A 27,048-nucleotide genomic window follows, 5' to 3' on the forward strand; every position below is an offset into this window, starting at 1 on the left:
CCGTGCAATAACACAGGGGTGTTGTAGCGACCCCAACCATAGACTCCATACCCTGGGACTGACTACTGTCTCCCAGGGCATGTAAAGTCCCCATTGACTTTACTATTCAATCTTTATGACCAGAACCAGTACAACCCATCTTACTATGGAGGTACTGGCAAGGGTTAACAGTTTTTCCCTTATGTTCCTTTTCGAGAGGGTATCGTACAGTCCCTCTCTCAAAAAGTTTCTGGCTGGTGGCAGTGGTTACTAACAAAAATATTCGACCGCAAATATTTCCCTATGGGATTTTCCCATTGTACGAGGCTAGCACATTTACTGACAGCCTATAACACACCACCGGTTTATTTTTATATTAACTTTACTCCAGTAGGTTTTATTTGCCAGAACTTTTATATAAATTCTTTCTCGTGTCTTTCTCTAAGATCCTAACCCAGGTCGGGGATCCTTTGTTCGTCCTTTCGGCGGACTTCTGCCAAGAAGTCCTCCTTTTGGTGGCACTGAGTCTGGGGTGGACCCATTGTGTGGGAGGGGGAGTAGGACCCCTCGACAGGGTTGCCTCAGCAACCCATGTCGCACTCTGCCCTGATAGGCTGGAGGGGAAGATGACCACTCCACAGTGTGAGTGACAGCTAGGCTGTATGAATGGGGATATTTTTGCATAAAAGCAGGGTCCTGAGGACTGGAAGGGCAAGACGTCACCACTGGAACTAAGAAGCCGAAGAGGAGAGAAGCCAAAGACACCTGCATCAACTGAACCACCGGTGATGCCCTGCTGCAGCGTCTCATCACTTTTCTCCACACGAGGAGAAGATCTTCACCTGCAAGAGCCTTCTTCCCTTGAGCTGGAGGAGCCAATTAGTTTGCCAATCGCCTTCCCGGGCCTGCCTTGGCAGACTCGCCAGGGCCCTGCACTCAGAGACCGGATAGCCAGGCACCCATCCACCTGGACCGCGATTTAGAGCAGCGTACCTTTTATTTCGTTTGGCAGCACCGTGGCTGGTTTCATCCCTGGGCAGTGCAGTAACTCGAACCTTCCTCATGACGAGAGCCTCTCTTCTTCTGCTGGATCTCCCGAACTGCAGGAACTGCCAGGAAAAACTGCCACAGAAGGAGCCTCTTCTACATTTTAAGGTACTTTGTTCCGCCAGGCCTCCCTTTTCGTTTGGTAGTGCTAAAGGTATTTTAAATCCTTTACCTACCTGTTGGGGTGGCCGCCCCTATCCTCTAACTTAGTCTTTCACCGTCTGCAACCACCTTTTCGAATCGTTTAACAAAGACTTGACTGCAGCTACAAGAACATTTTGCTCCCGCACTCTTTGCCCTGTGCCACTGACTCTAGCACATGCCTATTGACTCTGGCTAAATCTGTTACAACTGCCTTCTCTAGATTGCTTCTCACCTAGAAATGTGTTGCTACACCTAACTCTTATAACCACCTTTCCTTCCCACTTTTTAAACTTGTGAAGTGCCATTTTGCTTGGTTTTCACCTCAGTATCATACATGCTAAAGTACTGCCTTGCCTAAACTTGTTCACAATCTTATGGGGAAGTGCTACTAGGGTGCCTAAGAGTTTATTCCTGCATAACTTGTTCTTTCCCGCCCTTGTGAGAAATTGATAGAGTGCCATTTGTGTTTGGTTTTCACTGTGTCGTTTTGCTCAGTTTTCACTCTTGCTCAAACTTGTCTACAATTTAACTAGGGAGTTGTGCATACTTTTCTTGACTGATTTGAACTTGCTTTTATAACTGTGATTTATGTGTTGAACTAGAAGTGTGTAAAATAAATATATATTCTTTTTAATACAAAGCTTTGGTCAGTGTTTCCTTTTGCCATAGTACTGAAGCCCTATTGTGTAAACCCTGAATACTGCTCATCTCCCTCTTGAGATAAGTCTGACTGCTTAGCCACAGCTACCAACTAAGTCTGTGTGGTACAGACTGATACAAAAGGGGATTTCATTGCTCATACCTGTAGTCTTAATCTTCTGTAGTGCTCCCTAAGGGAACTGCACAGGATTCTGCCTAACACTGGTGTACAGAGGTGAGGATAAAAGTATTGGATTTACATTTTAGTGTGCTGCTAGTACATTGGTTCAATTAACCACAAGGCTAACAATCACAAACAAGTTATTGTAAACAAAGACAAAGCATGGTAAGTTACAGCCATGAGACCCTCCTTACTAATACTTCTGATTATCTAAGGGATCTGTGTAGACAGAAAGGTCTTCCTGTCAAAGGCAAGAAATCAGAAATGATAGACTGTTAGAAAAACAAAGTCTGGATAGTGGGGCTGTGGTGCCTACTACTCCAGTACATTTAGCAAACATTGAGGATGATAATGTTGATGATGTTATTGTTGAAGCAGATGAGGAAGAGGATAACAATATCACCTCCTGTGCCCCTCTGCATGCTCAAAGGCATCAACTTGTGGCTACTGGACCATTGTCAGGTCCCACATTAAGTCCTGATTTTATCACCCTAGAAAAAATTAGACTTGAGCTAGAATTCAAAAGAATTAGTTCCCAAACTGAACAGAGACATCAAGAACTAAGGCTCAAAGAATTGGAGCTCATTCATGAGCTAAAGATGAAGAAATTGTCTTTGGAAAATGCTTCTGCCCCAAATCCTCTAGATCTTCCAGTCCAAAAAGACCCCAGATGCCCAATTGTGGGTATGTATGAACCTAAGTTGGATATATTAGATTGGTTAGCTATGTTTGAATACAATCATGGGTTCCAGGATATCACAGGGAATCAGTTGATCCCCTGGTTATTCTCTAGGCTCCCCTCTATTGCATCTGATGTGGTAATGGAGTTGGGGAGGTGGATAGGATAGATTATGAATGTGTGAAGCTAGCTTTAATAGCTAGATTTGGGAAAACTCCTTCCAAGTACCTTAAGAGGTTTAGGACCCTCAAAAAGCATGATAGTACCCCTTGGGCTACTTGGGTGAATGAGTGTTAGAAGAATTTGAGGGATGGATTAAGGGTTACAGGGTTAACACTTATGAAGGAATGAGAAATCTTGTAATTTTGTAGTCTATCTATGATGCCTGCTCTCCTGAGCTCAGACAGCACTTGGCTGATTCAAAAGAACTACATTCTAAGAAACTAGCTAAGGCTGCTGACTTGTGGGTTGCCAACAGGGCTGCTCACAAGGATTCAGGGGTCACTCAGAAAAAGGATGAGGGGAAGCAGCCTAAGAAAGACAACAAAGAGAATTCAAATAATTCAATTTCAAAGAGGGCCCCAAACAAAATTCTAAGGGTAAGCCACAAGGGAAACCTAATCAGGCTAGTGTACCTTCTGGTCCCAGACCAGAAGGAGGTCAGAACAAGCCACCATTCATAAAGACATTTGGGAAATGTTATGTTTGTGGCTCTACTGATCATGTGAAAGGGGATCCCAGGTGTAAGGGTAAACCTTCAGGGGTCTACACTGTCTCCTTAGCCTTTACTCCAGAGGAGGAAGTACATATGGCCAGTGGAAACCTTCAACTACTAGCTGAAGACCCCATCAAAGTCTCAGCTAGTGTATCTTTAGTATCTCTAGGGTCGTGGGAACAACAGAATTTAGATGTGTATAATTCTATCCCTCCTAATCTGGTCAAGTGGCACAGCGAGTAGAGCGCTTGCTTTGACATCCGTGCAGAGCCTGTTAACGCAGGTTCGCATCCCGGCCGGGCCAAACTCAGCCTTTCATCCTTCCGAGGTCGATAAATGAGCACCCGCACTGTGGGTAACAATAAGCAGCGCTCAGATACCTGAGGGTTCGTAGCGCTATATAAATGCCTAATTATTATTATTATTAAAGAGTATTATAAAGACAGAGTCCTAGTACATGGTCAGGAGACCCTGTCATTAGAGACACTGGGGCCAGCATAACTGTGGTGGATGAATCTTTTTTCAAGGTGGAGGAGGTTGCTACGGCACCCAAACGCCTCACAAAGTTAGCTGGAGGGCCTGTGCAGATGCTTCCCCAATTACCAGCTCTCATCCAGTGCAATGAAATTACTGTGAGGATACCTGTTAGTGTGCAATCTGAAGTGCCTGGAAGGGTTCTTTTAGGGAATGAACTTAAAGAGCTTGGAGTAGTGTCAAGTACTCCCAGGCCTCCCAGCAAAAGATTGCAAGAGCTCACCAGACCTGTAAGGGAGAGGACCGTGAGGGGCTCTCCTGAGGAGATGATAGAAAAAGAAATCACTCCTACTCCACTGGAGTTACTAACTGCTATTTCAAAGCAACCAGAAGCAAAGGGGAAACCCAAGACTTCTAAGAAGAAACCCACAGAAAGCAATCCAGTGCTTCCAACCAGGAAATCTCCTAGGTTGTCCAAAATCACACCTGTGATTCCTCCTCCAGCTGAGGCTGAGAGTGAGGTACAACCCTGTGTGGTTGAATTAGAGCCTGAGGACTCAGATCTAGTAGAAGGCCAGGAACTCATTGTAGATCTGGACCCTGTGGACCATCCTGAGCTGCATGCAGTCTTTACTGGCAGAAGTTGGCCCCAACAGGGCAGACTTCAGTAGGGGACAAAGAGAATGTCCAACTCTGGAAGGTCTTCGCCACCAGGTAGCTTCTTAGCTTGAAGGGCAATAGCCTGGGAGGTATAGGTTACACTGGGAAGATGGCCTCTGCTATAGTGAACCAACAGAGTCAATCCCTGGAGACTACAAAAGACTTGTAGTGCCCCAAGAGAACAGACTGCAATTCTTGCAACTAGCCCATGAGATATCTTTGGCTGGTCACTTGAGCTTCAAGAAGACCAAGGAAAGGCTCTCTCTCTACTTTTATTGGCCTAAAATGGGGCTGAGGTAGATAAGTATTGCAAGAGTTGCCACACTTGCCAAACCTCTGGTAAGTGTGGCTCCAAGAACGTGGCACCTTTAGTGTCTCTCCCTGTACCTTTTGAAAGGGTAGGGATCGACATTGTTGGTCCTCTTGACACTCCAACATCTTCAGGCAACAGGTTTATACTTGTTGTAGAAGACCATGCTACTATGTACCCTGAAGCAATTCCTATGAGGACAGTTACAGCTCAGGCTGTGGCTAAGGCCCTCCTTGGTATTTTTACCAGGGTTGGGTTTCCTAAGGAGGTAATATCCGAGAGGGGGTCAAATTTTAATTCCCACTCCATGAAGGCCATGTGGAAAAACTGTGGAGTTACCTGCCAGTTCTCAACACCATACCACCCTCAGACAAATGGGTTGTTAGAAAGGTTTAAATGAACCATGAAGAGTATGATAGGAGCTTTAGAGGACCCCCTTAAGAAAAAGTGGGATCTTCTACTGCAATGCCTTCTCTTTGGATATAGAGAAGTCCCTCAGGAGGGAGTTGGTTACAGTCCCTTTAAACTTCTCTATGGCCATCAGGTCAGAGGTCCCTTGGCCCTGATCAAGGAGGGGTTGGAGAGTGCTCCTTCCCCCACACCAGTCAGAGTCACTGACTATGTGATAGGACTCCGGAGAAGAATGTCACACATGATGGCTGAGGCAATTGATAACTTGAAAGCAGGTCAGGCTCTGGTTAACCATTGGCATGACCAGAAGACCAACATGGTTGAGTTTGCTTAAGACCAGCTAGTTCTTGTTATGGTGCCAACAAGGCAGAGGGCCTTGCAGGACAAATGGATGGGACCCTTTGAGATTATGGGAAAACTTGGAGAGGTGAACTATCTGGTGGACTTAGGCAATCCTAAGGAGGCTCCTAGAGTCTTTCACATTAACTGTCTAAAAGCTTATGTCTCCAGACCAGAACTGGGAGCTTTGCTTCTAGTTTCAGCTCAAGAGGAGGAGGAGAGTGAACCTCTACCTGACCTCCTCAGAGGCAAACATTTAGTTGAGAAAGTAGAAGGTGTTAATCTCTCTTCTAATCTGACACCTGAACAACAGGAAGAGTGCAAAGTTTTGTTAAATCAATTTGCCCCTCTGTTTTCTCTAGCGCCAGGCTTGACCCCTTGGGGCCAGCATGATATCAATACTGGTGACTGTTTACCTGTCAAAAGCAGGGGTTACAGGATGTCAGAAAATGTAAGAACCCACATCAAAGGAGAGGTCAACAAAATGCTTGATCTCAGGGTAATAGAGCCCTCTACTAGTCCATGGTCTAGCCCAGTTGGTTTGGACCAAAGGCAGGATCCAAGGAGTTGATATTCTGTGAGGACTATAGAGCCCTAAATGCTGTCACCAAGACTGATGCCCATCCTTTGCCAAGGACAGATGAGCTGGTGGATAGGCTTGGTTCAGCCAAGTTCCTCAGCACATTTGATCTCACGTCAGGCTATTGGCAAATAGTCTGACTGACCATGCCAAGGAGAAAACTGCATTCTCCACCCCAGTTGGCCTATACCAGTTTAAAGTTATGCCTTTTGGACTAAAGAATGCACCTGCTACATTCCAAAGGATGGTTAATCAGGTTCTTAATGGGATGGAGGACTACTGCATGGCATACTTGGATGACATTGCAGTGTTCAGCCTTACTTGGAAAGAAAATGTTTACCACCTAGGATATGTTTTGCAGGCTCTTGAACAGGCCCATCTGACCATAGAGGCAAGCAAATTTCAAATTGGTTAGAGTAAAGTGGTCTACCTTGGGCATGAGGTAGGAGATGGTGAAATAAGGCCTTTGCTCAACAAGATTGAAGCTGTGCAAAATTGGACAACCCCTTCTACTCAAACCCAGGTGAGAGCCTTCCTAGGCCTCACTGGGTATTACAGGAATTTCATTCAGAACTATGGGTCCATATCTTCTCCTCTGAATGTAATCTCCTCTCCAAAATTCCCTAAACATTTCAAATGGAATGAAGAGTGCAATAAGGCCTTTGAAAGTCTGAAGAAAGCTCTTTGTCAAGCTCCAGTTCTCAGAGCTCCAGACTACCACCAACCCTTCATTGTGCAAACAGATGCTTTCAATATATGTATAGGTGCAGTCCTCAGTCACCTGGATGACAAAAGGTAGGGAGAACCCCATTTGCTTCATCAGTAGGAAACTGAAGGAACCTGAAACAAGGTGGGCAACTATTGAGAGAGAATGTTTTGCCATTGTGAGTCTTTGAAGAAGTTGAGACCATACTTGTATGGGTCTACTTTCATTATTCAAACAGACCACAAGCCCTTGAGATGGTTGATGCAAATGAAAGGGAAAAACCCAAAACTGCTAAAATGGTCAATCTATCTCCAAGGGTTTGATTTTACCATTGAGCACAGATCAGGATGTCACCACCAAAATGCTGATGGTCTTTCTAGGATGTGTATAACCGACTAGAGGTAAGAGACTCATCCAGGAGTGGATTAGATCCTCCTCTCCCTTAGTCTGGGGGGGGGGGGCGAGTGTTAGGGAGAATTCTCATTCTTCAGCAAATTTCCCTTACCTATAGGGTCCCCCAGCAACTTTGCTGGATTTTAAGTTTTCTTTTTCTCCTGCTAAGAGTGAGATTCTTTTTCCAACTCTTAGACATGTTTGCTATGTGTTTTCTAGGCTATTTCTTGTGTTTAATGTCTATGGGATTTTTCTCACCCTCATAGGAACCATCTTTATACACATGTGTTACACTGCAACCTCTGTGCAGTAACACAGGAGTGTCGTAGCGACCCCCAAACATAGACTCCATACCCTGGGACTGACTACTGTCTCCCAGGGCATATAAAGTCCCCTATTGACTTTACTAGTCATCAATCTCTACGAACAAAACCCGTACAACCCATCTTACTATGGAGGTACTGGCAAGGGTTAAAAGTTTTTACCTTATGTTCATTTTTACGAGGGTACCGTACAGTCCCTCTCTCAAAAAGTTTCTGGCTGGTGGCAGTGGTTAATAACAAAAATATTCGACCGCAAATATTTCCCTATGGGATTTTCCCATTGTTCGAGGATAGCACATTTACTGACAGTCTCTAACACACTGCTGATTTATTTATATATTAACTTTACTCCGGTAGGTTTAATTTGGCAGAACTTTTATATAAATTCTTTCTCGAGTCTTTCTCTAAGATCCTAACCCAGGTCGGGATCCTTTGTTTGTCCTTTTGGCGGACCTCTGCCAAGAAGCCCTCCTTTCGGCGCCACTCAGTCTGGGGTGGACCCATTGTCGCACTCTGCCCTGATAGGGTGTAGGGTCTCCCACCAGGATGACCACTCCACTGTGTGAGTGACAGCTATGCTGTATGAATGGTGATCTTTTTGCATAAAAGAAGGGTCCTGAGGACTGGAAGGGCAAGACGTCATCCCTGGAATTAAAAAGCCAAAGAGGTGAGAAGCCAAAGACATCTGCATCAACTGAACCACCGGCCAAGCCCTGCTGCAGCATCTCATCACTTTTCTCCACACGACGAGAGAAGATCTTCATCTGCAAGAGCCTTCTTCCCTTGAGCTGGTGGGGCCAACCAGTTTGCCAATCGCCTTCCTGGACCTGCCTTGGTGGAATCGCCAGTGCCCTGCACTAGGAGACCGGATAGCCAGGCACCCGTCCACCCGGACCGCGATTTAAAGGAGCGCATCTTTTATTTCGTTTGTTAGCACTGCGGCTGGTTTCATCCCTGGGCAGTGCAGTATCTTGAACCTTCCTCCACGACGAGAGCCTCTCTTCCTCTGCTGGATCTCCCGAACTGCAGGATCTGTCAGGAACAAGCACCACCGCAGGAGCCTCTTCTACATTTTAAGGTTCTTTGTTCCGCCAGGCCTCCCTTTTCGTTTGGTAGCGCTAAAGGTGTTTTAAATCCTTTACCTACCTGTTGGGTTGGCCGCCCCTATTCTCTAACTTTGTCTTTCACCTCCTGCAACCACCTTTTCGAATCGTTTAACAAAGACTTGACTGCAGCTACAAGAACATTTTGCTCCTGGGCTCTTTGCACTGTACCACTGACTCTAGCACAGGCCTATTGACTCTGGCTAAATCTGTTACAACTGCCTTCTCTAGATTGCTTCTCACCTAGAAATGAAATGTGTTGGTGCACCTAACTCTTATAACCACCTTTCCTTCCCACTTTTTAAACTTGTGAAGTGCCATTTTGCTTGGTTTTCACCTCAGTATTATACATGCTAAAGTACTGCCTTGCCTAAACTTGTTCACAATCTTATGGGGGAAGTGTTACGTGGGTGCCTAAGAGTATATTCCTGCATAACTTGTTCTTTCCCTCCCTTGTGAGAAATTGATAGAGTGCCATTTGTGTTTGGTTTTCACTGTGCTGTTTTGCTCAGTTTTCACTCTTGCTCAATCTTGTCTACAATTTAACTAGGGAGTTGTGTATACTCTTCTTGACTGATTTTAACTTGCTTTTATAACTGTGATGTATGTGTTGAACTAGAAGTGTGTAAAATATATATATTCTTTGTAATACAAAGCTTTGGGCAGTGTTTCCTTGTGCAATAGTACTGAAGCCCTATTGTGTAAACCCTGAATACTGCTCATCTCCCTCTTGAGTTAAGTCTGACTGCTTAGCCACAGCTGCCAACTAATTCTTTGTGATACAGACTGATACCAAAGGGGATTTTATTGCTCATACCTGTAGTCTTAATCATATGTAGTGCTCCCTAAGGGAACTGCACAGGATTCTGCCTAACAGTGAACACCACAGGTAGTGAGGGAGATTGAAGAAAGGAAGGAGCCAAATTGTAGCTGGGAGGGTCACACATGCCAAAATCACATGTCATTGAGTAACACACATCAACACTCACCAGACGATCCATCATAATCCATCCTCTCTCCCACTCCACGATTTGTTCTTCCGGGATGAACTCTGAAGTGATCTCCTCATGCTGAGTAAGTTCTTCCTCCTCTGGTGGTGGCCCACCACCAGTCACCAGAGACATGGAATAATTGGAGGCACACTTTTGTTTTGCACTGCGTCGGAGGTCATTCCAACGCTTGTAGCAGTCCTGAGCCATGCGCACCTGGAATCCCATGGCTGTCACACCATCTGCAACATGCTGCCAGTGGACCCAATGCTGGTGATGCATTGTCTGGCACTATGAGCCCACAAGCATATCGCGTTGGTGTTCAGACATGTAGTCCACAAGGAAGTCCAGTTCCTGCTTGCCGAAAGGCTTCTTCCTTGACGTGCCACAGGCCAGTGTCGTGTCTGGGGTCCCAGCCTCTTGCACAGGAGCACGCTTCCTCCTTTTTGCTGGTGGTACTGACCCTGAGTGGCCAATGTGGCCCTGATCAGTGGGGGCAGTGGTGCTTGTGGACTGGACCAAGGCAGTGGGTGTTGGTATGAGGACAGAAGTTCTCACTTGGGTCTGACTCACTGCTGGGGTGGTGTAGGCTGCATCTGCACATGCAGTTACCACCACCCGGCGGCTTGGGCAGCAGATGTCATAACTGCCCCAGATACATGTGCTCCAGTCACAGCTACACTGGACCCACGTGACTCGCTGCTCCCCACAAGATGGCAATCGTCCTGGGAGTTCTCGTCACACAACGCAACATGTGCTGCCTGACCCAGAGCCTGGGTGGTGGTGCCCATAGCTGCAAGTACAGCTTCCACCACTGGTGGGCCCGTGAAAGCAAATGTAAGTTGCTGTTGGGTCATATGGGCACCAGGTTGTGATGCAACAGCTGCATCACCAGGAGCCACAGGGGGTGGTGGCATGTCTGCACCAGCACGTGGCTGGGCATCCTGCCCCAGTGGGCCACCCCTGCCTCTTCCCCCTCTGTAGCCACTCTGGCCTCCCTGTCCTCACTGGTCTCCGCACCCACGTGCCCGACAACACCCAACCCTGCGAGGATACCCAACTTTGCCGCCCTTAGCCTTTGGTGGACTCCCAACCATGGCACAGATGGAAAATAGCCAATGGGAGGTGCACTCAACAATTGTCCTGGACAATTAGCTAGAAGGGGGCAGGGTACTGGATGGAATAGGTACCCCAGTGCTCCTACAAAGCTGTCTGTGAACCCTTGGGAAAAAATGACGGGTCACGCAACACTCAGGCTCCCCCAAAAATGAAAAAAAATAAATAAAAAGAAATGTTCAAACATTGACAAAATATAAAAACAATAAATTGTAATTTTACAAAAGAAAAATGTGTGGCACCCGGGGACACAAAAACACATACACCTGAAACAAGTGGGCTACTATGACCTTGAAAATGGTATGCGATGCACAGGGGGAACCACAGTGGGAAAAATAGCATGTGCGACTCCCCACCTGCCTTGCGTGGAAAAAAAATAGCACACGCGCTTGCACGCTTAGGCAACACCCCGCCAAAAGAAGAGGTACAAACTTCAAACGCTGTGAAGTAATCGCACGTGATTCCAGAACAGTAAACACACACGTCGGTCTCCACGAACAGCACGTACAGTGGACTGCTGGTCCCCGCTCACCTTTAACCAGTACTGAAGGCTACGCCCATGCGCAAGGCAACAGCCACATCATTGGCATGCATACGCGGTAAGGCCATTTCCTTGAATCACATGCATTCCCTTGCGGACGTGCTGTTTTTGCACGTGCGGATGCACCCGTGCCGAGGGAAACGCCAGTGCGTGTTACGTCACATATGCTCTTACGAGCTAAGGCATTTCCGCAAATTACACGCTGACGTGCTGTTTTTTCACGTGCAAAATCACTCCATATCAAGCTGGCCTGCCAACTGGGTTGGCCCCAGACCTTCTAACTTTACCTTCTTGAATAGCCCCAACCTCTTTTGAACATTCTGCAAAGACTTTTAGTGCATTTTAAACCGTGTGATCCTGGGCACATTTCACTTTGCTCCATTTAAAGTGGGCCTGGCCTATGAACTTTGGCTCTACAGTGTATACTGCCTTTATTCCCTTGCTGAGAACTACTAAAAGTGTTGGGACCTGTTTTATTTTTATGCTCTGCCTTTTTCTCTCCCTTTAACCAAACTATTAGAGTGCCATCAGGTTATGCGCTCACATCTGTTTAACAAATCATGGTGTTTTCATTCTGACTTGTCTAATAGTGATTAAGGGAGGTGTGTATACTTTACCTGACCGTGTTTTAACTTGCTTTTTATTTGGAGTGCTAGTGTATTTCCTAAAGTGTGTTTTAAATAAATAATTATATACTTTTGATACAAAGCTCTGGTCAGTGTTTGCTTGCTCTACTGTGTTTTTAGCCCTATTGTGTATACTCTATATACTGCCCTACTCTTCTTGAGAGAAGTCTGACTGCTCAGCCACAGCTACAAGGTAAATCTGGGTGGTGCAGACTGCTACCAATTGGGTTTACTGCTTACTCCTGTAGTCTTAATCTTTTTGCAGTGTTCTGCAAGGGAACTGCACAGGATTCTGCCTAACACTGGTGTACAGCGGTGGGATTTGTATTGAGTATACATTTTAGAGTGCTTCTGATACTTTAGTGCAACTAACCACAAAGCTTAGCACTGTAAAAGCTATTTTTTTAACAAGTCTACTATGGAAAGCTACAGGCAGGAGTCCCTTTCTGCAAAAACTGCTGATTGTTTAAGAGTTCTTTGTAGACATAAGGATATTCCTGTAAAAGGCAAGAAAATGGAACTTATAGAAACATTGTTAGAGAATCAAAGTCTGGGTAGTGGTTCAGAGGAGCCTACCTCCCCAGCAAATGGAAACCACAGTCATGAGGATGATATGAATCAAAGTAATGATAGTATTGTTGTAGCGTTAGAAGAGGAAGAGGAAACTAATGTAACTGTGGAGTTCAGTCTGCGGCAGTCGCTGGTCCTGTTGGTTGCTGTTAGGAGCTGCTGCTACACCCAGCGTTTTGGAGATCCTGCGTTTTGGATCACTTCTTCTCTAAGAAAAAGAAGCCCAACTCCCTTTAAAAACTCACTCGGAGCGCGGAGCGCGCGCGGAGTTCGGGCTGAGTTCAGTCTGCGGCAGTCCGCGGCCGTACGCCACCGTACGCCGCTGAGGTGAAGCCCCGCCGGAGAGAAGGTAAGAAACCTGCCACCATGGCTGAGTTGGGGCCCCTGACTCGTGCCATGTCCAGACAAACATTACAATCCAATGGCAAGTTGGACTCCCTTAGAGTGGAGGGCTCCCTGTCCGCCTATCCAGCTGAGCCCGAGCCAATGGATGTGGCGGTGTCTCGGGATCTGAATCCATTGACTGTGTCCTCCCTCCAGAGAGACTGTGTGCCTAAGGAGGGTTTGTCAGATGGCTCCTTGGGGAGTCATGACTGGGAGCAGCAGAGGTTGAGTGGGCCTCGTATGGTGGGCAAAGCACTCCTTAGCCCAGGTTCAGGCTTTGCCTACTCCATTAGTTCATCAAGCCCACACTCGTTACTTGAACCCATGATGCCTGGCTGCATCCATAGTCCCTCCTGTAATCCCTGTGCCGCTACATCACGGCGTCAGTCTTTAACTCCTGACCTAGCGCCTGAATTATCGAGCGATCCCATAGTGTCACCATTAGATCTGGAAGTGGGTGAAACCCCTCAGTTGATTGCGTTATATACACAGTCAGCGACGGATTTGCCCGTGGCAGCACCATCTGTCCCTGTGGTTGGCCAGGAGGAAACTTCGATTGACGAAGTCTGTGCAACCATTATACCCAACGATCATACCAAATTGAAGAGAAATGCCTCTGTCCCTGTCATGAATGCCTCTCACCATGCGAACGAAGGAATAAGGGGAAGACCGCTGCATGAGTGCGATGTGACGGACCACAAACTCATTGAGCTCGAGAAAGAAATGGTGTTGGTCTCCACTGATGCTGAAATATTCGAACTAACGAACCTTGCAAATACTTGTAACCATCAAACACCAGAGGTAGAATTGAGCCTCGAACCCTCTGACGATATGGAAGTGAGATTAGGTCCACTTTCGAACAAAGATCCGAAAACATTACCAAGATCAAGCGCTGAAATTGCGATTAACTTGATTAAAGCCAAAGCAATTCGGAAAGAGAGATGTGCTACTGCTGAGTTGCAAAACTCACTTGCTTACTCCCCTGCATGCAGCATAAACTCAACTCAGGTGTTAGATCTAGCAGGACGTGAAGCTAGACTCGCGGAACGCCTGAAAGCTGACTTTGAAACAATGAAAGAACGCTTGTCTATAGGCCCCTCAAGAACTGAAATGGAGCCCCTTGACATCTACATTAAAAAGCCTCGCCCTGTCGGCCCCTATAATGCCGCAATGGTCTCCCCTCCGCAAATGTTCCATCACGTATCAAGAGAGGTGCAGAGAAATGCTGATGAAGTCTCAAGCCATCAGAGAAACAGACTCTCACGGCTAGAGAATCCAGGGGGGGACTGCGTCTCCAGTATCAACCAAAACTCATTGATGAAGATTGTATCTACCTGTTCCACCCCGAGAACCCCGTTAAACTTCAAACCTACGAGTAACAAAAGGACCGGACCTGGAGAAATGGGGCCTAAGAAGCAAAAGGACCCACTGATCCCGTTTGATGGTAACACAGATGGTGATGCGGCCGCAGCCTACAAATCAAATCTGTCGGCTGCCGCCGCTCTTCAAATTCATAATAATGTGTAAGCCGCATCATCGGTTGCTTTATTACCCTTCACCAAATTATACGAAAACCTACATGAGGCGCTGCAATCAAATGGAGGGCTACTGTCCCACATCGTTGAAAAATTAGCCAAACAAGAACAACAAATTGCACAGTTGCGAGACAACCTTGAATATGAAAAAACAGCGCTGTCAGAGATCCAAAAGCAAGTAAATGAAGGTATGGCAAAAGGAAATCAGGAAAAGAATGACTTGATAACATCAATTGCTGCCTGCCTAAAGCAATCAATCACATTAATGAGATCGATGTGTTCAATGGAGCCTATAACACCGACTCCTAAAGCAAAAGAAACCACTGGAACACCTCATTCCGACACAATGGAACTAATGCCGAAAAAAAGCCAGCCGTGTCCAACGACGTGGCAATAATAGTAGGGACTGTGGAGCCACCTTCTATGTCTTCTAACCTCAAGCTAGGACTAGATGAGTGCGAACCCAAGTCCCAAGACACCATTAAATGTGCCATTCAAACCCGACCAAGCTCATCTTTCGGGATTTTCTTTGGAGCAGCAAAAAATTTTAAAGGAATAGGAAAAAATCCAACTTTGGAGAAAGAAAACGTTGAGAAACCTAAAAAGCTGCTGGTCACTGATAACACCCCAAAGAAACGGAAAGAAAAGAAAAAACATTGTGAACCTCGCAATCAAACTAACAAATCTAGAAAATTTATACGCAATCTGACGTCTCCGGCCAAACCGAATTTCTTTTTAAGAACTCAAAAAAATAATGCACCAATGCCGTCTAAAGAGACCGCAAGTAGGAGTAAAGATGTCGGAGAAGCTACAGCTGAAAAGGGAAACCCCAAAAAACGCCAGAGAGTGGAAACGGAAGAAGTTGAAAGCCCAGCCCAAACCTCGTCCATCGATCTTTGCAATCTATCAACGTATTCAATAGAAGATGACTGCGAGTCAAACAACCCAAACGCCTCAATTATTTCGACGAGCAGCTTGGAAACAAATGAGTCCCTCAAGTCTGACCAAAATGAATCCTATACATCCAAGGGAAAAAGGGCGGGAAACCCTTGGATATTAAAATCCAAATCTCTCTCGAATGCCTCCGTGCATCAGGCTAAATCGGACTGTAAAAACCAAAAAATGCCCAGAGGCGACTTGTCAGGCGTGGGCTCTTTAACACAACGCTTAGGTGGTAGCCCTATTAACATGAGAATTCTAAATCCCAAATGTACAGCCGGACAAAGATTACATCAGGCGGTGAAGACCAGGCCTAGAACCCATGAATTAACGGTTGATAGAAACCCACGAATTGCAATCACGAACATCCACAAAGATGATCCTGATGTGAACTTGAACAGAAGGAATGTTATGCGCCTCTTACACTCGGTACCGGCTCTGAGAATTGTGACGTCTAATGACATTGCTATTATCGAATATGTGTCTGAGAAATACGCTGACAAAGTATATGTTCACATATCTTCGAAAGCAGTACGCAATACAATTCTGGCAGCAAAGGATGAAATTCTGCAGTTTGGCTTTGAGACAAGGGAAGTATCGTCTGACTTGGCAAGTCACAGACCAGTCAATATAAAGAATCCGTTAAACAGCTTCGGACATAAAGTGTCCTCTCAAGACCAACGGAGGAGTGAACTAAGAAAACAACTAAGACCTGAACCGCCCATGCTCCACTCTGGGAAAATCAACAAATACGGGGCAGGCTCTAAATAGCTAGTCTCCGACAAAGAGATGAAATTGACTTCCTTGATCTCCTGGAATACGAGAGGCTTCCGTCACCTCTATGAAAGTTTTCCGATTGAACTGAATGATAATCTCATAATTTGTCTACAGGAAACATGGCTAAGATGTCCTCCTGTGAAAGAAGGCTATGCCACAATGCTGAATTCTGCAGGAAAAAATTCTCATGGACGCCCTTTCTCCGGCCTGATAACCATGACGAAAATCGGATGTGATTGGAAGGTGCTTAAAAGTGAAAACCCAAATCTGTTTGTGCAATGTACGCTGATGCAACAAAAAAGTCGCGATGGTAACAATCCACAACAACTCCTCGTATTAAATGTATACTGGAATCCGGCGATGATCACCACCAAACGATTTATAGGCACGGTAATAAATTTGTTGGATAAGTACATGCACAAGAAGAACAATATCATACTACTAATATGTGGTGACATGAACTTGTCCTGGTTTTCTGAGAAGGGTGCGCGAATATCCAATGACCGTGCCAATAGCCCCTCAAATCAGGAGAGAAGGATCATCTGGGATAATATCATGGAGGCGTATGATTGTGATATGGTCAACGGTCAAATTGATGGAGACAGGCCCCCCAAAAATACGTGGCAGAACTTGGGCTCTGCAAAGGTTTTGGACTATATATGGGTCTCAAAACATGCCTGGAACTTACTTCATGAATTGAATGTAACCCCTACAAAAATCAGTGACCATGACCCGTTAGTACTACATCTGAGGATACATTCAGGAACAAATAAGCCAACAGCGACTCAAGCTCTGGAAGTAAACAACGGAAAAAACAGGCTACGATTATCTACTGCTCAGATAACCAGTCTAACGGCGAAACTGGATGCAGCAGATCGTCTGTCTCTGTGTAACGTGGATTATATATCACTGTTACCGCTGAAAAGATTACCGACCTTGTGGAAGAAAAATTCCGAGAAAAAACATATCCATGAATGGAGCACAAGAGTCAACGAAGAAAAAAAGCGTCTAAAGAGTGATATACGCAAGCTGAAAGCGCAAGGTGGTATTAACAGCGCCAACCTAATAAAAAAAAGGTCCCAAACATACCGTAATTGGTCTAAGGCATTTAAATTCCAACGCGACCAAAAAAGAGGCGAACTCATGCTGACCATGATAAGATCACACAAATGCAGAGACACCTGGCACACTCTAAACAACTGTACAGCCGACCAAGCAACCAAAATGGCAAACGTGGTCACTGAGGCGGAGTGGAATTAACATTTTCTTAAGGTTTTCTCAGGAGATAATGAAACAGATATCAAACAAAGAAACCTAAGGTCTGTAAACTGGGACTGTACCGAAACCAGGGATGACATCCTATCTGCCATTGGAAAACTGAACAACTCGCGAGCCGCTGGGCCAGACGGCATTTCTAACGTTATGCTCAAACAACACAAATCGGAATGGGAAAAATTGATCGAAATTCTATTTGCCAACATTAAAAAGCTTAGAGAGATACCGGCATTGTGGACATCTGCAATCATAGTCCCTATATTTAAGAAAGGCGATCGAGCTGATCCGGCAAACTATCGCCCTATCGCCTTACTGGACACCATCGGCAAAGTGTTTGCGAACTTCCTGCAAAAAAAACTAACGAAGTGGGCTAACACGAGAGGAATCACTGATCCCAGACAAACAGGCTTTACGAAAGGCGTTGGAACTGAAAACAATCTGACCCTGTTAAACTTACTCAAGTTGAATGCTATGGAAAAAAAAACACAGTTATTTATAGCATTCATTGATCTTCATCAAGCTTTCGACTGTATTGATCGGGAAACCTTGTGGGCTAAACTAATCAACTGGAATTGTCCAGAGGAGATTCTGTTCCCCATCATTGCATTGCATACAGCCACGACCATTCAGATAAGGCTAAATGAAGCCGGGACTCTATCGGACAAAATGAAGACCCAGAGAGGTGTAAAACAGGGATGCCCTATTGCAGCATGCTTGTTTAAACTATTCATCGCGGATATTCCATCAGCATTGAAAGAGGTGCGTTGCTTTCCACCGAAACTGAATGGATTCCACCTAAACTGCTTAATATATGCAGACGACATAATCTTAATAGACACCACGCTGATCGGCCTACAACGTCTATTACATAAATTATACCAATACATGAATATAAACCATCTGAAGATAAATACGTCAAAAACAAAAATTATGAAAATTGGAACGCAGAAAGGAACAAAGAAAAAATGTTTCAAGTGGCAAATTGGAAATACGAGTCTTGAGGAAGTAAACGAATTCAGATACCTAGGTATAATGATATCCTCCTCGATATGTGAGAAGAGCTGGTCAAGACATCTACGATGTCGTATGAATACCTTGGCCATCCAAGGAACCAGAATTCATAACCTTTTCGGCAAATTTTCCCTGACCCCAATTCGGCTATTCTACTTGCAAAAAGTAATTCCATGTGTCACCTATGGAACAGAAGCCGGTTGGAATCTTGATTACAATCTCTGGGCAAAACTGGAAGGCTATTTCTGGCGACGTGTCTTAAAGCTACCGAAATGCTTTTCAACATCAATAATAAGGCATGAACTTGCCTTGGATGCTCTACACACAACAGTTATCTGGAAATCAATAGCACTACTGAGAAAGATGACAATAATAGAGAAAGAACCCGCCTACGAAATTTTAGCAACTGATAACGTGTGCCCTTCAAAGACGATCCTAAACATCTGGGCCACAAGAATTCATGACATCATGCGAGCAGCCAATATAAGCAATGAAATGCTGGTAAAATGGCCTCAACTCGCAAAGAAAAAACTAAAAGAATGGGCTTGGGTACAAAACATCGAGCGTCTGGAGAAAATGGTATCGGCGCCTAAATTGGGACCAACCATCAACAAGATAAATAAGATGCCGAGATATCTTACTCAGTTTCCTTCAAGACATCACCGTGACCGCTTTCTTCATCTGCGAATGAATGCGTTACGAACAAAAGAAGTTTTACTAAGACGGAAAGCCCCAATGATCTGTGACAACTGGTGCAGATTTTGTCTAAAGGAAACCGAAACCATAAAACATTTGGTAATTGGCTGCACTAAACTGAATTCAATTAGATCGATACATCTGAGCAAATACGCACCAACAAATGGAAACATGGAGGACTGGTGCTTTAGAATACTGAGTGGGAGCTCCGTATTTCTAACTTGCTCGGTGATAAACTTTATCGACATGCTCGATGTATAAGATTGTAGGCCGGACATGAGAACTGTAATCCTTGAGCTTCCTTAACAGAATGAGGAAATGATTAAGAAATAGTGTATTTCAAAAAGTTTATTATTAAACTAAGTAAAAAAAAAAAATGTAACTGTTCTCACTGGCCCTTTGCATGCTCTAGCACCTCAGCCTGTGTCTACTGGACCTTTGTCAGGTCCCACATTAAGTCCTGCATTCATTGAACTAGAACAAATTAGTCTTGAATTAGAGTTCAAAAGAAATAGTGCCCAATCTTAACAAAAGCACCAAGAACTAAGGCTCAGAAAAATGGAGCTCAAGCATGAGCTGGAGATGAAGAAATTGTCTGTTGAAAATACTTCTCTCCCCGGATCCTCTAGGAGTTCCAGTCCCAAAAGACCCCGGATGCCTAAAGCGATTGTGGGTATGTATGAACCTCATTCGGCTGTGTTGGATTGATTGGCTATGTTTGAATATAATCATGGGCTCGAGGACATCACAGGGAATCAGTTGCTTCCTTGGTTCTTATCTAGGCTCCCCCCTGTTGCATCTGATGTGGTAATGGAGTTGGGGGAGGTGGATAGGATGGACTATGAATGTGTGAAGCTAGCTTTAATAGCTATATTTGGGAAGACCCCTTCCCAGTACCTTAAGAGGTTTAGGACCCTCAAAAAGAATGATGGTACCCCTTGGGCTACCTGGGTGAATGAAGGTTTGAAGAACTTAGAGGGATTGGATTAAGGGTTACAGAGTGAACACTTATGAGGGAATGATAAATCTTGTGATGTTGGAGTCAATCTATGATGCCTGTTCTTCTGATCTCAGGCAGCACTTAGCTGATTCAAAGGAAATAGATACTAGAAAGCTATCTAAGGCTGCTGACTTGTGGGTTGCCAACAGGGCTACTCACAAGGATTCAGGGGTCACTCAGAAAAAGGATGAGCGAAAGCAGCCACCAAAAGTGAATCCAGAGAATTCTAATACCTCCCATACCAAAGAGGGCCACAAACAACAAAATAACCAGGGTAAGCCACCAGGGAAACCCCATCAGTCTAGTGTACCCTCTGGTCACAAACCAGAAGGAGGTCAGAACAAGCCACCATTCCAGAGAGCATTTGGAACATGCTATCTCTTTGGGGCAACTGACCCATCAAAGGAGATCCCAGATGTAAGGGTAAACCTGCAGGAATCAGCACAGTCTCCTTAGCTGTCACTCCTGAGGAAGAAGTACTAGTGGCTAGTGCTCACTTTGAAGTCTTTGCTGAAGACCCTTTGGGTCTTTCAAGCAACTGTATTCTTAGAGCTTATGGGTCTGGTTAGCAGCCAGAATAGGGAAATATATGACTCCCTACCAGCCAACTCTAAAATATATTATATGGACAGTGTTCTTGTCAGGAGAGACACTGGGGCTAGCAGAACAGTAGTGGATGAAAGCTTTTTCAAACCTGAGGATGTGGCTAAGGCACCCAAAGGTCCCATTAGAAATTCTGGAGGCCCTGTCCAGATGGTTCCTATTTTACCAGCCCTCATTCAGTGTAATAACATGACAGTGAGGATCCCTGTCAGTGTTCAGACTGAGGTGCCTGGGAGAGTCCTGTTGGGGAATGATCTAAAAACTCTAGGAGTAGTATCCAGTACCCCCAGGCCTCCCAGTATGGAGACACAGAACCTAACCAAATTGGCTAGAGAGGCCACCTTAAGGGACCACTCTAAGCCTGTGGGAACCTCTACTGAGAACCCCACTACAAGCCCTGGTGTTGGGGGCGTGGCCAGCGTGCATGGAGTGAGGACGTGTTCTCCTCGCACTCCTGCCCGAGATCCTACAACGGACCGAATCGTTCGGCTTGCTTAAGCGAAACAAGCACGACTGAAGTAGCTACGGGAAGAAGAACCGTTTCTCTACCCTCGACGAAGTTTCCGCAAAAAATCGGACCGAGATAACGGTTATCCGAAGCGAAGAGAGAGGAGGCCCCGGCCCAACAAAATGGCAGCGCCCGCTGGCCCCATCTGAGACGCACCGCTGGAGGGCGGCTAGCCTCCGGAGATGAAAGTGAAGGACCCACAGCATCTATCCCAGCGATCCGGCAGACCCCCGCAGCCGGCTGCGACCCGGGTCTCCGAGACCGAGTGCCGGGAGGAAGAGACGAAGGGGGGGACCCTCAGCTGGCGGGAGGCCGCGTGAGACACGGAGAGACACTAAGAAGAGAGAAGGCGACGGGCAGTTCCCTCCAGAACATCCGCGGGCTGATGACTCCCAATCCGCATCGACCGCCCTCGCAATCGATCCTAGACACACATCCCCGCTGAACGGGAAGAGGCCGCAGAGCATGCCCAAGGATAGGCGATGTCGCCCCCCAAAAGCAAATTGAAAACTGCAACCATGGACTCCTTCACCACGGTCGAGGCGAAACAACAACAGGGGACAGAGGCAGCAGTCGACCCGACGGCTAAGGAGGACGATCCGACAAATACGCAAGTGCTACAAGCCATAGCGGCACTACGAACATCCATGGAAACCAGGATCGATGAAATCGAGTCGGACATGCAACTGATGAGACAGGACGCCCGTAACCTGACAGGAAGGGTGACCACAACGGAGGCAACACTCCAAGACAATGTTAACGACACCGCAGAACTTAAATCTAAGGTCCAAGACCTTGAGTTGCAAGTAACGCGGCTAGAGGCGCGATCAGAGGACGCTTAAGGACGGGCCCGCCGCAGCAACATCCGAATCCTGGGGGTACTGGAAGACACGGAGGGCCCAGACGCGACCGAATTCATAGAAACAATGGTATTGCAAGAAATCGGGCCCGGCAAACTGACCCAGGGCTTCTCAATAGAACAGGCCCACAGTTCACTTCAGAAGAGGCCCCCTCCGGGCTCCCGACCGCACCCTATTATTGCAAAAGTCTTGAACTTTCGCGACAGAGAGACTATACTGAGATTCTCAAGAGAAGGGGGGAGATCGAGAAACATGGCGCCAAAATAGTCATTTACCCAGACTATACCCCCGCGGTGCAGCGAGCACGGAACTCATTTGTACCGGTGAAAGCTAGGTTGCGCAAGCTAAACCTCAAGTACATGCTACTCTACCCGTCCCGCCTTAAGGTACTATACAAGGGGAAAGCTTTCTTTCTTGAGACTCCGGCAGTGGCAAATATGTGGCTTGAGGACAACAACCTTGCTGATGATAAGGAAAGCACTGCGCACAAAGTCACAGGCCATTGAAAGCACCAAACGACAGGAAAATGAAGGTTTGCATAACTGCCGAATGAATACCGGACCGCTTGAGATCTACAACCCTACGTACGCCATGTCGGGCAGGAGCGCACCGACCCATGCGAATAACAACAAAGCCGACGCACCCCCCTGCAACACGTGGAGGCCGACTGTCGACAAACCACCCGCGTCGGGAGGCCCGGAAAGGCCTGGAAGGATCGGGTGCCCCCGAGAGCTGCAAGTTTGAGGCAACTGCTGGGCGCAGTTTTGAGTTGAAAGGTTTGTTGCCCTTATTCACTAGAATGAGGATTGTTAATGTTAATAAGTCTCCAAATGACACTGAGAGGGAGGGGGGAAGGGAGGGAGGAAACGATGAGGCTCGCGCCCCAACCCCAACACAGACCGACCCCTGGTTAACAGGTCCAGGCCCGTGGGCGGCAGAGGCGGGGAAAGGGGGGAACAACAGATCTGTTACTAAACCCCTATGGCTGCGACCACCATAAAAATAACAACATGGAATGTAAGGGGCCTAAGGACTTATCTCCAAAGAAATAGGATTAAAACCTACCTGCACAGAAAAGGGGTAATGATAGCATTACTACAGGAGACCCACTGCACGGCAGACTCGGTGGCCAAGCTACAAACACATTGGGGTGGACAGGGGTTTGGTACCACTTATTCTAAATACGCAAGAGGGGTCTACACCTGGATTCACCCACAGCTCCCATTCCGGGTGGACAAAACTGAGATAGACCCGGAAGGTAGGTTCGTCGTAATTTGGGGATTCATTAAACAAGAAGCATTATGCGTCATGAACTCCCATCTCCCTAACAATAACATACCATCCTACCTGAACTCACTGTACCCTAGAGTTGCACAGTACAGGAACAATCTCTTTATTTGGGTGGGGGAAATTCAATTGTGTACATGACCCATGGCTGGACAGATCCACACCACAGCTAGGAGGCCCATTGACCGCTACGACAGCACTATCTGCCATGTTGGGAAGGCTGGAAATGACGGATGTGTGGCGGGAAAAACATCCTGAAGCACGCGAATACTCATTTTACTCATCCCCACATAAGTTACACATGAGACTAGATAACATATTCATAGACAGATAACACCAACCCGGGGTGGAGAGAGCACAATACTTGGGGAGGACTATCTCTGATCACTCCCTGCTTCTGATAACATGGAACCACAGAGGGCCCAGACCCCCCATTCCCATATGGAAAATGCCCACAGACGCCCTGAGGGACCCAGCCTTCCGAGAAGAATTACGCGATTCCATTGATGCATACCTAGAGGTTAACACCGGTAGTGTAGCTTACAATAGCACAGCGTGGGAGGCTCTAAAGGTGGTAACCAGGGGAGAAGTAATTGCAAAGGGGGGAGGTATCAAGAAGCTGCGCAGGAAAGAACTACACCTAGTGGAAAGGCAGATTGAGCGACTTGAGGCTGCCCCCGTAGATACCCAACAGAGGGAAGAGGAGCTTGTGAAACTTAGAGAACGGAACATAACTGCATGGAACAGGCTGGAAAAGTTCGACAATGCTGCCAGAACAAATAGAGCACACGTTGAGGCCGACAGGCCGGGCATACTACTCGCCTGGCTCTGCCATAAAGAGCACCCCAAACATCCCACCACCTCACTGCAAGATGTGAATGAAAACACTCACTGTACGCAGCAGGACATAAATGACACTTTCACTCGCTTCTACACCCACCTGTATTCACATGAGGAGCAGGTCCCCCAAGAACGGTTGATAGAAACACTAGAAGAGATAGAGCTCCCCAGGCTGTCTCCTGAGCAAGCCGACTCCCTAGAAGCAGAAATCACGCCCAAAGACATTACCGATGCAATCAGATCCCTGGCCACAGGCAAAGCACCGGGAACAGACGGGTTGCCCACAGAGTTTTTTTAAAACATATGAGTCCTCCCTGACGCCCCTAGTACACGCAGTGTACCAGGAGGCATACAAAGAAGGGATACTACCCGAAAGTATGAGGGAGACGCTTGTGATCCCGATCCTCAAGCCCAATAAACCGGCAGACCAATGTGACTCATATCGCCCGATTGCAATGTTAAATTATGACGTTAAAATCCTGACCAGGATCTTAGCGAAGCGGCTGTCTAGAATAATAGGAGACATAATTCACCCAGATCAGTGCGGCTTCGTGCCGGGCCGAAATACGTCCATGAACGTACGCAGGCTGCAGCACATTATAGCGCAAGCCGATAAAGACAAGGACTCATACGCGCTGCTGTCCTTAGACGCAGTCAAAGCGTTTGACTCCATTTACTGGGAATGGCTTGTGGCAGTGCTTAGGGAGTTTGGCTTTGGTCCCGGGTTTATCAGGTGGATTAACATCTCGTATGCTAAACCTAAGGCAAGGGTGAAATCTGGGAAGTATGTGTCGGAGGCATGGGATATATGCAGAGGGACTAGACAGCGTTGTCCACTATCCCCAATGCTTTACATATTGGGACTAGAACCCATAGCTGTTTACTTTAGAAAGCAATTCTTCGATGCAGGCATTAGACTGGGAGACGTGGATCACATCATCTCGCTCTACGCGGGTGACGTTCTCATATACATCAGGGACCCACACCTCAACGTGCCACCCATGTTAGAAGTGCTGGACAATTATTCCAAGGTCTCTGGGATAGGTTTTAGCAGATCAAAGTCTTGTATGTTCCCCCTACCGGCCCTGAAAACAGAGAGTTTAGAAGCACTTCCTGAAGTTGGCATCCAGTGGCAGAATATGTCATTCCGCTACCTTGGAGTGCACATTATGCATACCCCCGAGCTAATGCACGATCGAAACACAAAGGCAGCACTCCCTGCCCTGCGCAAATTAATGGCGTTCTGGGCGAAACTCCCCCTCTCGATTATGGGCAGGGCTTCGATAACTAAAATGATCGTTCTCCCGCATTTCCTTTATGGGTTCCAAAATGTACACTACTATATACACAAGCCCTTCTTCCGACTGCTTGAGACCATACTGCGAAAGTTCCTATGGGGGGAAAAGCAGGCAGAGAATAGCGTTGCAATTGATAACCCCACCATACAGCCAGGGCGCTATTCAACTTCCAAACCTAGAAAAATATTACATAGCAGCACAGCTTAGTTTTGTGACCAAATAGCTAGATGATGAACCCACATCTGAAACACCATTGCTACAGGCCATGCTGCCCCAATTCCATCTGAAAGAACTGGTCTGGGCACCGTCCAAACTGCTGGGAACTCTACTCTTTTTGGCTGACCTGGGAAGGAAAATTTGGCACAGGGCGAAAATGCTCACTAACTCACAGAACTCCTATACCCCAGAAGTCCCCCTGATCGTGGATCTATGCACAACACTTTCGGATCTGAAACATATCAGGCTCTGGGAGAGGGAAGGGGCCTACACCTGGGGAGATTTGTATGAGGAAGGCACTTTCAGGGAGTCCACCTCGCTGCAGGAGACTGAAGGCATACATACTGGCCAGTTTCTGTGGTACCAAAGAACTCGAGCTGTGGCCCGACGCAAATGGGACTCGTGGCCGATGGAACCAGATACAGACCCACTCCTCACCTTGCTGTACAACTTGGGAGAGGGCAGTAAACCAATTTCGCTAATATATGGCCACCTGATCGACATGCCAAATCCTTGGAGCATGGAAATGAAAAGCAAATGGGAGGAGGATATAGGCCGGGAAATGACTGTAGGGGAGTGGAACAGAGCTCTCACATTCCACAAAACGGTATCCAGAAACAATAGATTTAGGCAGATTCAGTTGAACATATTACACAGAACTTACCTGACCCCGTGCCACATATCCACCTTCAATCCCCAGGCACAACCGGTTTGCAACTGGTGCAAAGGGGAAAGAGCGGATCTGATCCACATGTTATGGGAATGCCCCAGGACAAGGGCTCTGTGGGGCAGGGTCCAACAAACTTGCGAAAAAGCAGGCCTGAGTAAATATAATTGGACACCCGGTGAGTGCCTCTTAGGAACCTACCCCAGACCAGCCAAACTCAAGCATGCAGCAAGGCTCATGGACATATCGTGCATACTGGCCAAAAGAACTATAGCAATGGCCTGGAAGAAACCCATGGGCCCTCAGTTCAAACTATGGCACAAAGAGGCTGAACGGTGGGTGCTGGCCGAGACCGTGGCATGGGAGGACTGTGTGGCCAGATCCACGGATGACTCTAGTATGTCACTCGAGACATGGAAGGAACTCACCAGACACATGTTCCACCCCTCGGATGATAAACCCCCCTGAATTGGAACTTAATCCAGGCCCTTGTGGGACCTGTCATAAAGCCAGCAGCAGCGGAAGTACTGCAGAGGACAGAGACCTTACGGAAGCCTTTCCCCTATTGTAGTTGCAGGATGGTTCCCCTTCGCTCCCACCCTCCCCCCGAAACAGTTAACGATATAT

This window comes from Ambystoma mexicanum, chromosome 5q (genome assembly GCF_040938575.1).
Source record: "Ambystoma mexicanum isolate Mex_15411 chromosome 5q, UKY_AmexF1_1, whole genome shotgun sequence".
In the NCBI taxonomy this organism is placed as follows: domain Eukaryota; kingdom Metazoa; phylum Chordata; class Amphibia; order Caudata; family Ambystomatidae; genus Ambystoma; species Ambystoma mexicanum.